At 39.1% G+C, this 16,591-nt stretch overlaps 1 protein-coding gene across 4 annotated transcripts in view; it reads right to left on the bottom strand.

Annotated features, from left to right (window-relative positions):
* LRRC4C (leucine rich repeat containing 4C) overlaps positions 1 to 16,591 on the bottom strand; it is a 198,007-nt gene that overhangs the window by 28,911 nt on the left and 152,505 nt on the right. The gene's annotated exons all lie outside the window — the stretch shown is intronic.

The following is a 16,591-nucleotide window of genomic DNA, read 5'->3' as shown; positions in this document are numbered from 1 at the left end:
TGACACGAATATTGAAATCACCAAGAATTATATCAGGAGGAGGGCTGAAGAGAACATCAGGGAGGCAGATGTTAAAATCATCAAGGAATAAAGAGGAGGGAAGACTGGATTTGTGGTTGATTCCAACAAGGAGGCATTAGCAGCTGTTTGGTTTGATAGTGTAAGCTTCAAAGCTGGGCATTTTGCTATATTAGAGATTTTTGTTTGGAACAGATAATGTAAGTAAAAGAGCTTCTCAAACTTCTCAAATAGTATTATTACTGTATAAGTAAAAGTGAATATGATTAACATTTATTTCAGAGATGCTATGTGGACTTTATATCATTGGTTTTGCAAAACACGTAACTCAGACTTACAGGAAGTTTCCCTAAATCCCATGGTTTCAGGAACCATTAACAATACTTCAGTAGGAAATATGAAATTTGAGTTAGAAGGTAACATGCCTGGTATTTATAAACAATGTGAGAGTAAGGCAGTGGGTAGGAATGAGTATGTGTAGAGAGGGCAACAAAGAGTTGGGAGTCAAAGCTGTGTTTATTACTAAATCCAGTGGCTGATTCTTAGTTTTCAGCTAGGTGAAAATTAGCAACATTTGACATAAGTGACTTTTCTGTCCTTCCTGAAACACTCTCTGCACTTGACTCCTAGGAAACTGCTCTCTCTCTCCCCTACCTCTTTGTTTACTCTGCTCAAATTCCATCGGTAGATCTGGGGCTTCTAAACGTTGGAGTGTACCAGGGCTCTGTTAGTGAGCCTCTCCTTTGTCTAAGTGATTCTCTAAGTGAATCCTACAGTGAGTTTAGAAATCATCTACAAACTGAACACTGCCAAACATTTATCTCCAGCTGGCAATGTAGACTTGTAGTATATGTCTATAACTGCTAATGCAAGACTTCCACTTGAAGGCACCAAAAGTCAACCTGTCAAAAAATAAAACTCTTGATTCCAATTCAACCCCTATCCCTAACAAAGACTTTCTAACAGCAACTCCATTCACTCATGCCTTCCAAAAAAAAAAAAATTAACCTCTTACCGAGTGCCAAACAATGGTTCCAGGGACCATCCTCGTAAGAGCTCAGGACAAAGTCCCCTTGATACTTATTTTTTGGTCTCATCCCCAATTTTGCATCCTATTATTTCTATATCTTATTACCTTTACAGCCTATTGCCTACACGATGGAAATTCTGGTTATCAAGAGTCTTGGCACTTCCCACCTCCATTGCTGCATATTAGTCATTATAATTGGATGATTTCAACAACCTGTTTCAATATTTGGTTTCTTTGCTTCTGTTCTTGCCCCTCTTCAGTCTTTTCTCCACATTGTAGAGAGATCCTATCAAAATGAAAGTCAGATCACATTCGATCTTCTGCTCAGTGCTCAGTGGCTTCTGATGTCACTCAATATTACAGGGCTTCCAGTGGCCTAGGGGGCCATTTAGAGTTTCATTCTGCATCTCTCCTTCTTTAATCCTATCTTGCTACCACTATCACCTTACTCATTTCACTCTGGACACACAGCTTCCTTGTTTTGCTGTTGTCGTTGTTGTTAGGTCATGCCTCATGCTTTGTGATCCCCATGGGCTGTAGCCCACTCCCTGGCTATTCTGTCCATGGGGTTTCCCAGGCAAGAATACCCGAGTGGGTTGCCATGCCCTCCTCCAGGGGATCTTTCTGACCCAGTGATCGAACCTACATCTCTTATGTCTCCTGCATTGGCAGACAGCTTCTTTATCATTAGCACTACCTCTAAACACTTGGAGAGTGGCTAAAAGTTTACCCACTTTTATGAAATGATTATCTGGTGTTGAATGCGGTACACATCCCTAAATATGTGATCATGCCTGAACATGGAAAATATAAATCAAGATGGTAAACCATTTACTTTTTACATATCACCATGGAAACAAGATTGGAAATAAGAAAGATGGTTATGAGAATGGTAACTTTTGTTTCTATTATTCATCACAGATTAGAACATCTTCTCACATACATTATCATATCAGACCTTCATAATTATGGAAAGTACGCAGAAATGATTATACTTTGTTTTTCATTTTTCAGATGAGATGTTAACATTTAAGGAAGTTAAATAATGTTATCAAGTTTAAAAAGCTAACATATAGTAGCTATTGATATAAGAAGTTAAATCTTCGGAGCCCTAGACTAGTGCTCTGCCCAATATATGTTTTTAACATGAATATATTAAGGGAGGGAAGAAGCTACTTATGCTGTGAGTTCTTCCAACATTCTCAAAATTCATAGGAAACTGCTTTTTTTGTTCCTTGAACAGATTTCACTATTACTTCCATATGAAGAAAATGAAAAGAACATTTATTGAGCAATTATCAACTTTCATGTTAGTCATCCACATTGCACTTACTTGTCTTTCTGCATCATTAGACTACGTGTCCTAATGCGACAGGCACTATATCCCATTTTATGTGCATGCACAACCCAGTAACTGCCACATAGTGTGCATTCGGTAAGTATTTCCTAAATAAGTGGATGAAAGAGCTTAGTTGGTTATAAACAGAAAAAAACAGTGGTGAAAGTACATCCTGAATCTAAATCACTTAATTAATCAGCACAATTAGAGCAAACCTCAAAAAGTTGCTATTTCATAATCAAAACCTGTTGACATCAACAATTTCATATAGTCCAAGCTAATATTGATAGTTCCCAAAGATGAACAATAATTTCGGAAATAGTTTCCCAATCAAATTTCTGAAATGTATGGAAATCCTCTTCAGTTTACTTCTCATTGTAAAAACGTTTATGTACCAAAAAGAGCCAATACTTTGATTTTGGTGGAAGGTCTTCTAGCTTAAAACATTCAATTTGTGAATGGGTAATTAAAATAAAACCAGAATAAGCACATTCAGTACTGAGATATAAAGAGGTCATGTCTACTGATTATCTGTATCAGGTCCACAAACATAGAGCAGAAAAGTCAACCACTTGCTCTGCCATAACCCTAAATCCAATGGTACAGACATTGGTACATCAAGGTATTCATGCTATTTTCTCTTAACATCGCTGCTCAAATACTATGACTTCTCATAGTTCTATTGTGACTTCCTCCTTTGTTATTTGACTTTCCCATGGAGACAATTAATGATTTGCTCATCATTTTTTCCCCACAGTATTCTCTTCATTATACCATCTGTAAGCTTGGGAAAATCAAGACCATCTTCTATTAACTAGTACATGGCCACTACAAAACACTGTTCTGGCCATGCACAGGAAATAACTCTTACTTAGAATGAAGTACCTGAAGGATATACATGGATGTAAATCTATATGCTACATAAAAGTTTTTTTGGCTCCTAGTGGTATCCTCATTTCACTTTGGAGATCAAGATGTGTGGGAGTAAGAGATGGTACATACTAAAGTGTCTTTGATTTTCAAATCACAGCCTTCTGCTGTAACTGATCTAAATTCCTGGTCAGAAAGGACACAGGATACTTGTGGTCTGCGTAAGTGTGGCATTTATCTTCATGAGTGCAGTAATCAAGAATGGACCAGGATTGGTACAGTCATAAGTGACTTATCCCATTTCCCCTCACAAATGAGGATAAATGACACAAAACATCAGCACCCATGCATTCTATATATTTTCCCGCATTTATGTCTACAGATGCACACATAGAGAAGGTCTTTTCAAAGCCTGATTTTTTTTAACTTTATTTTCAAATATTCAGCTAACAAGAACAATGGAGAACTTGTGGGAAAGTCATAAGGGATGAAAAATGCTAAAATCACTTTTATAAGTTATGCCGCTGGAGAGGACACCTCAAGAGATCCTATCTCTGGAAACTCTAAAATGACTATAAGCCTCAAAATAGGATTTCCATGGGTCTCTGGATGCTGTCATTAAGATAATGCTGTGAGAAAGTCACAAAGGCCCCCCAAGAATACTTTACTAGGGCACTCACCAACCTGTAGGAAATTCACAAAGATAGTGGTTTCAACAGAGTGACTTCTAAGACCTCCTATGTGTATAACAGAAAGTGCTACTGGTTTACTTTATTCTCATAGGACATTCATTATCCTCAGAAGATATGCATTACTTAATTTCTGAATTGGACTAGGATATCCTCATTGAGCTTTTTAGTTGCCGGTAAGATGGATAGGGTACAGAAGGCTGAATAATGGCACCATCCAGGATCTCTGTGCCTAACCCCATAGCCAGATAATGTGAGGACTCAGTGTGAGCCCTGCCCTGCGGGGTATGAGGTTTTCTACATAACCATGCTGTAGCACCATTGAGAGCATACTGGATCATTTTAAGTTCTTGCATTCAAATGTAAGCATGTACTAAAGGAAATTTAAACCTAATCAGGATCTCTCCCTGTTAGGAAAAATCTACTTCCCTAGAGTTAGTTCACTAGAAAATTATCATTCCCAGCTAATCAGAAGGCCAAGTCTCTTCTCTTCCAAAGCAGTTGGGAATTGCAGTTTTACCTCTGGTTACCCATATCTAACTTATTTCCAATGTTGTTAGTCTTTAGGATCATTTAATGATAGCTGGTGGACCTCCACCAATAGGCAGAACAGATCCCAACCATCTTCTCCAGTCTAATTCTCATACTTGGCCTGATGACATAATTTTTTCAAATTCATCTTTGATCCTATGCTCCAGTAGATTACACTCTATTCTCGAATTACTTTGGGAAATGTTACCAATTTTATCCCAAGTCCATTCCTCCATATTTATTTGCAACCTCTTACAGGGACTCTTGTCTTTGTTATTATAAAATATTCAAGAGCTGAGGCCCTCAGTGACTAAGGGTCTGGCTTGTTCTTTACATTTCTAGATACCCCAAATTACCGACTTAATCCCCTCCAGCACGGATAGGTTTTCTGTTAGGTATCTCATTCAACATGAATTGAATGCTTCCTAAATACCAAGGATGATTCTAGACATTTAGGATTCTGCAGTGAGTCAGAAAGTGACAAAGGTCTTGCTTCATAGAGCTTGCTTCTGAGGGTTTAGACAGATAATATAAACAAACCAGAAAAGATCAGATAGAGATGAGTACTGAGATGAAAATTTAAGAGTGATGAGTCAAGGAATGACTGATAGGAAATATTACATGGATTTGGTCTAGGAAGACCCCCTCTGAAAAAGAGACATTAAACTTTAAGAATGGCAAGAAAGAACTCAGACATAAATATATATATATAGGAGAAAAATATTCCAGGCAAAGAGAAGAGCTAACATAAATTCTCCAAGTTTGAGGAAGTGCTATAGTCTAAATGTTTGTGTCCACCACTTACCCAAATTCATATGTTAAATGCTAATAACCAACGTGATGATATTAGGACATGGCACCTTTGGAAGGTGATTAGGTCATAAGGATGGGGCCTTCATGAATGGGATTATGAATGCCCTTATAAAAGAGGCTCCAGAGAGACCCCTAGCCCTTTCCTCATTCGAGGATACAATGAGGAGTCTGCAACTAGGAGGAGGGCCTTTACCCTACCACACTGGCAAACCAAACCTGTCTCTGACTTCTGGTCTCCAGAAGTATGAGAAATAAGTTCTGATGTTTATAAGATATCCAATCTGTGGTATTTTGTTATAGCAGTCCAACATGCTTCCAACAAGAAGCATGTTGTACTTAAAACATAATAAGGGGAAATATAGGCTAGTCTAGTAGGAAGAAAGTGAGAAAGCAGAAGAGTAAGAGATGTGAATGAGGAGTATAATAGTTTCCTTTGGTTTCCATAATTATCACAAAAATGATGTCATAAAACAACATAAATTGATTATTTCCCAGCAATTAAAGACAGAAGTCTGAAATTAAGAAATCAGCAGGATTCTCCAAAAACTTTAGGGGAGAATTCTACTTTGCCTCTCCCAGCTCTGGTGGCTCCAGACATTCCTGGTCTATGACTACACAATTCCAACCACTGCCTCAGTCTTCACAGGGCCTGCTTGTCTTCTCCATGTGTCTCTTGTATGAGTGTCTCTTATAAAGACACAGGTCATTGTATTTAGGCCCACCTGGATAATCCAGGATGACCTCATTGCAAGATACTCAATTACATATGCAAAGGTCATTTTTTTCAAATAAGGTCACATCTGCATGTTCTGGATCTTAAGATGTGAGCACATCTTTTAGGGAGCCAACATTCAGTTCATTATAGAACATTAGCCCTGGGAAAGAGTCCACCTGCAATGCAGGAGACCCCAGTTCTATTCCTGGGTTGGGAAGATTCCCTGGAGAAGGGATAGGCTACCCACTCCAGTATTCTTGCCTGGAGAATTCCATGAACAGAGGAGCCTGGTAATCTACAGTCCATGGGATCACAAAGAGTAAGACACGACTGAACGACTAACACTTCAGTTGGTAAGCCTGGTAGGTCAGGAAAGCAATTTCTTTGTATACTATATGCAGTGTCAAGCTCTTGCAGAGTTCCACGATGGAAAATAATACAGCCTTATTTGATTTTTAAACTATCACACTTCTAGCATGAGAACAGACTGAAGTCACAAGTAATAGGTCAGTAGTACATGTGAGAGACGGCTTGATCTAGAGTGGCAGCAGAATATAGAGAATTAGATAATTAAGGCTTTTTCCTGGAAGGTAATGTCAAGAACATTTGTCTAGGGATATGGGGATGACAGGAAAAGAAACCAAAAATTTGCCTTCTGCCACCTTCCAAGGTAGCAGTCCAAACAGCAGCTGTTCTGATCTCCCCACCACCATGCTCCACATGCTTGTGAGAGCATTTGTGTCAAGAGAGCACTTCCACTTCCCTAGCTATTCTTAGACCTGTGAAAATATTATCATCTTTCCTAGTCTGGCCCTTGTCCTAGTCCTTATGGCTGGTTGGGCGTCATCTCATTTTACTTCAAGCAGGTGTCCTGCCCAGTGACCAGTCTTGCTTTATTTATTTATGTGTTTATTGATATAGGTATTTTATTTATTTATTTAGATCCATCTTGTGTCAAAACAAGACTGTTCCAGTTCTTTCCCATTGCAGCTCAGTACCCTGGGCATCCAAGAAGAACCTCGGTGATTTGATTATAACCTGAAAATAGTATACCATTCAGCTTATGTCCAGGAATGTCAGAGATTCCACATTTTCTTCAGGTTAAGCTGGCACTCTGGGTACAAGTCTAACAAAGTTTCAGAACCTAACTACAACAGTTACCACCTCTGTCACCTGCCTGTATTCCATACGTAACTTCTACAGAACTATAGTGTCCAGATTATCTTTTTTACTTTGGGGACCTCTTCTGAATACACAAAGAGATTGACTTAATCAAAATAATACCCATTTTTATGGTAATGTCTTTTGAAGAAAGGATAATTTCAATCAACTATGACATCTCCCTGGTTAGGTTGAAGTTCTGCTAGACTACTGAAATTTAGGGTATCTGAGTAATTCAATACAGATAGAGAAAGGAGGTAGCAATTGTGCTGTGGTTCATAAAGTTAAGTCCCTGGATAAAGGCCACATCTTCATATTGAGTGAGCCATTTGATAGAATGTAAATAGAAGCCTAGAATATTCTCTTGGATTCTGGGGGAGAAACAAAGCAACATAAAATCCTTGTCCTTATTCTGTATATTTAGCTGTTCCAATATAAGCTGTTCCTAGAAGCTATTCCAGAGCATCTGCATAATATTGTTTCTGGTAAGTGCCTCTCAAGCTTATTTCTAAATAAGTTCCATTTTTTTTTTTCAGAAATATTTCAACATCAAAAGCTACATGCACCTGAAACTAAATGTTCAATTTATCGGTTACAGGTTGTGAGATATTCTTTTGCCTCTTAAGAGCAAAGGAAAATTTAGGATTTGGTATTCCAAAACTAACAGTTGTTAGAAATAACCTTACCAGACCAAGCTTTAAACCTACCAAGAGAATATATCTCTGGCATGTGGTATCTGGCAGCAATGAAAAGGAACTGCTGCTGTCTGGCTCTGAATTAGAACATTTGTGCATCTGAGAGATCTTTCCTATGATCCATCAAAGTGGCAATTGTTTAGAAATACAGGTCACCAAGGACTTCCCTCATGGTCCAGGGGTTAAGAATGTGCCTTGCAGTGCAGGGCATGTAGGTTCAATTCCTGGTAGGGGAACTAAGATCCCACCTGAGGCAGAACAACTAGGCCCGTACTCCACAACTAGGGAGCCCATGTGCCACAACTACTGAGCCTGCGTGTTAAAACTAGAGAGCCCTGTATGCTGCAACAGAAGATTCCGTGTGCGGCAGCTGGAACCCACTGCAGCAAAGTACATAAAATACTTTCAAAAACAAAGAAAAGAAAAAGTACAGGTCACCAATTTAATACCTATCAGCATGTGGGAAAATGTAGATTCAGTCCTATTATGTTGGGGCTATTTAAATGAGAGCTGCTGTTTTCATCATGAAACCTGTATCAATAATTGTGGGTTAAGAGAAGGAAAAGAGTACAAGAAAAAAAAATCCTAGATGAATATTCATCTCTTTGCTCACTTATTTACTCATTAACTAATTATTTTGTTACCTTTAAGTCACCTAAACCTTATTGAGTTTGAAATGATTAACTGGGAATTGGGCAGACAGTGGAGTTGGGGTGGATCTTAATTATGCTACACTGCAAGAGAGTGAAGTCCATACTGCCACATAAAGGGAAAAATCCCCTTAAAGACGGAAATTGGTCATTGATTTTTTTTTTTTCTTCTTCTTCACACTCAAGAGTCAAATCCCCTTCCCACTGTTATTGTTTAGAGAATCCTGATCAGGACAGAAGTCTCAGATGTCAGAGAAAATGTTCAAATTGGAGTTAGAGAAGCCATTCCCAGGTTAATGAGCACAGAGCAGCAGGCATTTAGGAGAGTTTATTTGGAGAAAAGAAACGTCTGCAGAAATCAAGTGATTAAGATGTGATACTCAAAGCGAACTCTGAGCGATCTCATTAGCGGAGACTAAGAATAGTCAACAAATGTAATAAGAACTCTGATACAAGGTCACAAACATCCCAGTACAGGCCAGCTGTGTGGGACCCACTGAAGAGGAAGATAGGGAACCTGACTGGATCAGATCACGAAGTCTTCCCTAGATGACATGAGTTTTTTCCCAAGTCCTAAGAGAGGAAGAACCAGAAAGTTTTATACAAGTTTTCATTACATTTTATTCATAGTTCTCCAGATGTGCTTGTCTATATTAAATTAGGCTTCCTTAGTGGCTCAGACAGTAAAGAATCTGCCTGCAATGCGGGAGACCCCAGTGATTCTTGGGTCAGGAAGATTCTCTGGAGAAGGGACTGGCTACCCACTCCGGTATTCTGCCTGGGAAATCCCATGGACAGAGGAGCCTGCAGGCTACAGTCCATGGGGTCACAAAGTGTTGGACAGGACTGAGCAACTAACACTTTCACTTCACTTTTTCATACTAAAATGCATTCCACAATTTATTTATTGTTCCACAACATGTGTGCTAAGTTGCTTTAGTCGTGTCTGACGTTTTGTGAGTCTGTGGGCTGTAGCCCGCCAGGCTCCTCCGTCTATGGAGATTCTCCAGGCAAGAATACTGGAATGGTTTGCCATGCCCTCCTCCAGGGGGATCTTGCCAATCCAGGGATCGATCCCAGGTCTCCTGCATTGCAGATAGATTCTTTACCATCTGAGCTACCAGGGAAGCCCCATTCCACAATGTAGGTTCTATCATTCTCAACTACTTTGAATAACTGCTGTACAAATGTCACTTTCTCACAGATTTTCCTTCACACATGTTCCTCAAAGGACCCCCTACTCATCTGCACATAGCTACTCATATTCTTGCTCTGAAATTACACTTTTTTAATCTATTTTTTCTCTTAAAAAAATAGTTTGGCTATGCTGGGCTTTGTCGTGGCATGTGTGGGCTCCTCCATTTGTAACACGAAGATTTAGTTGCACCACAGCATGTGGGAACTTAGTTCCCCAGTTAGCGACTGAACCTTTGTCTCCTGCATTTGAAGGCAGAGCCCTAACCACTGGACTACCAGGGAAGCCCCTCTTTCTGCCTTTTTAAAGCTATTCAGAAGAACATGTTTCATGAGTATCTGTGTGTGTTAGTCACTCAGTTGTGTCCAACTCTTTGCGACCCCACGGACTGTAGCCCACCAGGCTTCTCTGTCCATGGGATTCTCCAGGCAAGAATGCTGGAGTGGATTGTCCTTCTCTCCTCCAGAAGATTTTCCTGACCCAAGAATCAAATCCTGGTCTCTTGCATTGCATTCAGATTCTTTACCATTTGCGCTATAGGGAAGACCCAGGGACATTACATAGCTTTTCCACTACCTTATTTCCTGAGCCTAGAATAATGTTTGGACAGGATAAGTCATTCAAATGACTATTAAATTTAAAAAAATGCTTTTTTATGCCTTTGTAAAATCACTACCTAAACTACACCTTTATGTCTTACTATATAAATGAAAGAATATTGAAATGGAGGTTTCAGCCAAGGAACCAAGATACAGTAGATGATACATTCTAAGGAGACAATGGAGACTGACAATGGAGACAGTCATAAGTACCCGCACAGCTCATAACCTCTTACACAGAGCAGATATATCAATGGGCCAGAGAAAGCTCATAAAGAAGATTTCTTTGGAGAGAACTATCCTATGCATCCCAGTCCTAAGGGAAAGGGTGGGTAGTCTTACATCCTGTTGTTGTTGTTGTTCAGTCGCTAAATCACGTCTGACTCTTTGTGACCCCATGGACTTCAGCATGTCAGGCGTCCCTGTCTTTCACCATCTCCATCTCCTAGAGTTTGCTCTAATTCATGTCCATTGATTCAGTGATGCCATCCAATCACCTCAGTCTGCTGTCACACTCTTCTCCATCTGCCTTCAATCTTTCCCAGCATCAGGGTCTCTTCCAATGAGTCAGTTCTTTGCATTAGGTGGCCAAAGTATTGGAGCTTTAGCATTAGTCTTTCCAATTAATATTAAGGACTGATTTCCTTTAGGTTTGACTGGTTTGATCTCCTTGCAGTCTAAAGGACTCTCCAGAGTTTTGTCCAGCACCACAATTCAAAAGCATCAGTTCTTCAGTGTTCAGCCTTCTTTATGGTCCAGCTCTCACATCCATAAATGACTACTGGAAAAACCGTAACTTCGACTATGTGGATCTTTATGGGCAAAGTGACACCTTTGCTTTTTAAATACATGGTCTAAGTTTGTCATAGCTTTCTTTCGAAGAAGCAAGCATCTTCTAATTTCATGGCCACAATCACCATCTGCATTGATTATGGAGCCAAAGAAAATAAAATCTGTCTTTGCTCCTACTCTTTCCCCTTCTATCTGCCATGAAGTGATGGGACCAGATGCCATGATCTTAGTTTTTCGAAAGCTGACTTTTAAGCCAGCTTTTTCACTCTCCTCTTTCACTCTCATCAAGAGGCTCTTTTAGTTCCTCTTCACTTTCTGGCATTAGAGTGATATCATCCACACATCTGAGGTTGCTGATATTTCTCCTGGCAATCTTGATTCCAGCTTGTGAGTCATTCAGCCTGGCATTTCACGTTATGTATTCTGCATATAAGTTAAATAAACAGGGTGCCAATATACACTCTTGGCATCATCCTTTCCCAATTTTGAATCAGTTCCATTTAAGGTTCTAATTGTGGCTTCTTGACCTGCATACAGGTTTCTCGATACACAGGTAAGGTGGCCTGGTATTCCCATCTCTTTAAGAATTTTTCAGTTTGTTTGGATCCACACAATCAAAGGCTTTCTCATAGTCAATGAAGCATGAGTAGATGTTTTTTTCTGGAATGTTTTTCCCTTGCTTTCTATGTGATCCAGCATAATTGTGTTGGCAATTTAATCTCTTAGAAATTAAGTTTAATTTCTAAACAAAGCTTGCTCTCAGTACATATACTGCTGAAGCCTAGCTTTAAGGTCTTGCATCCCAACCCTCCATCTAGTAAAGAGAAGGTTTAAGAAGATTATTAGAGGAAACTTTTTGAGTAACTTATCAGTGGGCCATGACTTACTGTCATCAACATGAAAGAGAAGATTGTAGAAGAATCCTGTCCCTCATCTCAAGACTAAAGATAGGACTGTGATGGCAGAGTAGAGAAGATCCAAGGGGGCTCTGTCTAAATCCCTTGCGAAAAATCTCAAAGGCAAGAGACCAAATGTTGCTCACACATTTGAGGGAGTTGATGAGAGTCTTGGAGATATTTTAGATCCTATGCAAAAGGTTTGCTTGCAGGAAGTAAATAGCTTACCAGAAGGAATCTGCAAGTATTTCTGGATGCCCAGAGGCTGACGAAGGAGTCAGTGATGTTTCAGAGAACAGACCCACACTCTCAGCAAGGCAAACCTGGGGGGAGTGAGAGTGGAGGGTGGGTCACCAAAGAACACATGCACACGGAATGTCGCTGTAAGAAAGCCAGTTTCAAATGTCTGCAAACCCAAAGGCATCGTAACTCAAGACAGTACCAAGCAAGTCAAAGCCATTCTGGCCCCCTCTAACCTGATTTGCCTCACCATGATCCAACCAGGAAGAGTGGGCAGAGTTGGCAGATGGAAGAGGAGGAGGAAAAGAGAACTAGGTGACAATAAAGAGAAGAAAACAGTCTTGTCTAGACCCTAGACTGTGATGTGAGGCTTCCTACTCAAAACCAGGCCTGTGCTAGAGAAGGCAGGAATCTCAATGTTAAAACAAGTTCACCGTTTTAAGCATTAATATAATTTGAATATGTCAATTACTTACCACAGGACCTTATAATTACATAAATATTTCCAGAAAGTTTCCATCTAGGGGCAGAAGCAAGTCTAGTTCCAATAAGATAAATTTTAATTGGGAGAGAAAAATGAAATCATCTTATGGTTCCATCTATAATTTGTATCTATTCAATATAATAGTTACTATAATTTTACTAATAACAACAACATGGGATTTAGAGTTTGAAATTCTGAGTATAAAGCTCTCAAATTTCAAATTTTAACCTTATTTCTCCCTGGCTATGCTTCACATTTTGCTAATGATTGGTAATGAAGACAATGGCAGCTAAATAAACCATTAACTTGGGAATAGGGCTTCCAAATTGATACATATACATCATTTTTTAATCAGCAACAAGCAATTTCCAATGTTTAAATATTTCACAAGTATCTGGTATTTCTAAAAGAACTCATGAAAGGACAGTACATTCAGGAATTATTTGAAAATCAGAGGTAATACATCCTGTCATATATTCAAACTTTGCTGAACAATGTAAAGAATCTGGAAGAAAGAGATAAAATAATTATGTGTGGAAGGGATGGGATACATGATAAGACACAAAGATTAGGAAAATACAAAACAGTAAATATTTGGGGGGAAAAATAAGGTACTGAAGGGGATTTCTTCCATTTCCGTAGAGTACTACTAGTTAATCTCAATGAATCTTTCTGAGTTCTCGTGAGTTTTATACAATATTTGACCACAAAAATATATTATTTTACCAAATACAGGATTCATATGGCTACTTTGGCCTATTTGGTTGTTCACTTTTACTATGTGCCCCATATTTTCCCTTTCTTGACTGTTTTTATGGGAGTACTTGAAACATCCATTCCATAGAGTAAAGAGTAGTCAGCTGATCTGACTGGTTGAAAGGTTGAAAAACAGCCAATTTGCATGTTTATCCTAACTTAACATTTGTCAGATAAAGGCTCTTGATCACCTTTAAAAGCTGGCAAGCCAAGAGAAGTGCAATTCAGGAACATTATTAATTAATAAAGACAGATATTAATTACTTAAGTTATGAGGACAAACTTATCCTGATAAGAAGTCTTTTGTTTCAACACATATCAACCGATTTAACAATTATCGCATATTAAATGCTCTGTTCTGAGCTATAGGGAAAATAGAAGCAATTGAGACTGAGACATACACAAAGGTTTTGTCCTTTTCCTCATTACTTAATCCTAGAAACCATTTCTGACAGGAAGAAAAGAGAGGGAAAGTAGATGCAGAAAAGGTAGTATTGTTTCCCAAACATTTTATCCCTTGAAACTAGAAAAATTCTACAAGGACTCTAGTTTAGCTAAGAACACAGTACTTTAAATATTCATGAATGAGTGCAAGTGAACAATGGATCATATTCATAGTTCCAATGATTTAACTTCTTACTCATCATCATCATCTTTTTTATTGTCTGGAAAACTGGTTCCGGAATAAAAGAAAGAACAGAGAGACTGATCATTTGACCATTTTTATATCCCAGATGTCATTTCTAAGTCCCAGTTTTGTTGTCCACTCCTCAGGGACTCAGTCTGTCTGACCTTCATTAGCTCATAAGCATCCTATTTGCAAACTCTCTTCACCTTTGCTTCCCTTTTGCCATTTTCCTTTGGTGGAAAGGTTAAAAGAAAATGAATTCTAATAGTTTGGGGTAGAAAGTTAGAGAAAGAGATATAGATGGAATTAATAAAGAAAATGCTGATATATGGCAAAACCAATACAATATTGTAAAGTTAAAAGATAAAATAAAATTTAAAAAAAAAAGAAAATGCTTCTTGGACTTGCTTGGTGGTCCAGTGGTTAGGAATCTACCTTTCGATGCAGGGTTTGATCCCTGGTCTGGAAAAATCCCACATGCTGCAGAGCAGCTAAACATGTGCGCCAAGCCACCAAGCCCTGTGCCCTAGAGTGCATGCTCCACAAGAGAAGCCAGCACAGTGAGAAGCCCACACACCCCATCAAAGAGCAGCCCCAACTCACCGCAACTAGAGAAAGCCTGCGTAGCAAGGAAGACCTAGCACAGCCAAAAATAAATCAGAAAAGAAATTTTCTTAAGAAATTCTTTCCTTTAGGTCCAGGTTAAGAGGGACAACAAGGACTCGCCTGTTGATTACCTGGGATCTCTACTGCAGACTGAGACTTCCTTGCATCTCTTCTCTTGAATGAGTTAGGACATTGCTCTGTAATTATTCTTCTGCCCAAGTAGCAAAACCCCTCACCCCATTTGTAATGAGCTCCTTAAAGAAATCCACAAGGGTTTTGTCATCTTTGTAGCTACAAGTTCTTCAGCTTCTTTCCTTGGTTTCTCGTTGTATCTATTAGGATCAAGTACTAAAATAAGTGCTATATGTAAGGTATGTCATTTACATCCACTTCAATGGTAAGGAAATAGTGACATGATAAGGTTATTTAGGGGCTTCCCTGATGGCTTACATGGTAAAGAATCTGCCTGTAATGCAAGAGGCCTGGGTTCAATCCCTGGGTTGGGAAGGTCTCCTGCAGAAAAAAGAAAATGGCAACTCACTCCAGTATTCTTGTTTGCAGAATCCCATGGACAGAGGAGTCTGGCAGGCTACAGTCCATGGGGTTGCAAAGAGTCAGACACAATTGAGAAACCAACACACACACACACCAGGTTATTTAGTCAAAGCTGGTGATCAGCAGAGCCAGGTTTCCAGAAGCCCAGGCTGTCCAAAATCAAAGATAAGGCACTTTAACTTATAGTTCTAAGCACCAAGTACTCAGAAGGAAAGGATATGGTGGCCTTTACTGTGGTCATTTTCATGAAATAGGATTTAATTTAATTCCCAACTTACCCTTAGCCTTTCTGGCTAAGAGGTTCTCATTTGCCATCTCACCTCATCTGCAGGCTCCATTATCCCTCTAATCACGTCCACTACCTGTCTCTTTTGTCTTGTGTCTTCTATGGTCATTTTGTTAAAGGGCAGCAACAATATTGCACCATGTCTTGATCAAGCAGGCATCCTATTTGTCAAGGAGCCAAGCAAGAAAAGTCCTTAGAGTGGTCCCCTTAAGCCAGTGCTTTGCCTATTTCCCAGAAAGCCAGGTGCATCTTATCCATACCCAAACCATTGTACCACATACAGGTACATCTATATCCATGAAAAGTTTCAGAACTATTTTGAACCAAATTTGATAAAACAGCCTAGAGAGAAGAACAGCTTCACAGTATCTTGAAGGCTTGATTTTAATAAGGATTGGCTGTCTGTCAGAGAGTTTAGAACAAAGTGTGCTGCATTTCAAAAGGAGTTATCACCTCCTTTGATGTTCTCAATCTCTTCTTATTCATATTGAAGGTGAGAGTAAGGTAACATAAACTCTCTCTTAAAGAAATCACTGAGTAAAATATTTCCATTCTAAAGACATCTGGTGTCCAGGTATCAAGTGTACAGATTTAACTGTGGCTGATCCCAGTCCTCTGTTAGGATGTGAAATTGAAAGTAATTATACATATATTTTACTCTATATATGCATGAATATGTGTATATTCTGAAATTCAATACATTGTTATGTAGGAACTGGACAGTAAATTGTTTCTACAGTCAATATATCCTGTGAATAGATATTGATTATAATAGCATAATAGCAGTTATGGTTACTTGGTGGTAAGTACCACATAAAAGAAAATTCTAAAGCCAACTGTGGTAGGCACAATTCTAAGATGACCTTGAGTCATACCACTGTATGCTCTATTCTTTTGAGTATGAGCGGCACTAGTAATCAGCTTCTAACCACTAGAATATGACAAAAGTGGTGGGATAGTTACTATCTTGATTAGGGTACATTATACAGCAAAGCTGATGGAAGGTCACTGCCGTGATTGTGTGTGTGTGTGAATTAGTCACT

This window comes from Bos mutus, chromosome 15 (assembly GCF_027580195.1).
Source record: "Bos mutus isolate GX-2022 chromosome 15, NWIPB_WYAK_1.1, whole genome shotgun sequence".
In the NCBI taxonomy this organism is placed as follows: Eukaryota; Metazoa; Chordata; class Mammalia; order Artiodactyla; family Bovidae; genus Bos; species Bos mutus.
Note: the sequence above shows the minus strand (reverse complement) of the source record. Positions and strands in the feature narration are given on the sequence as shown.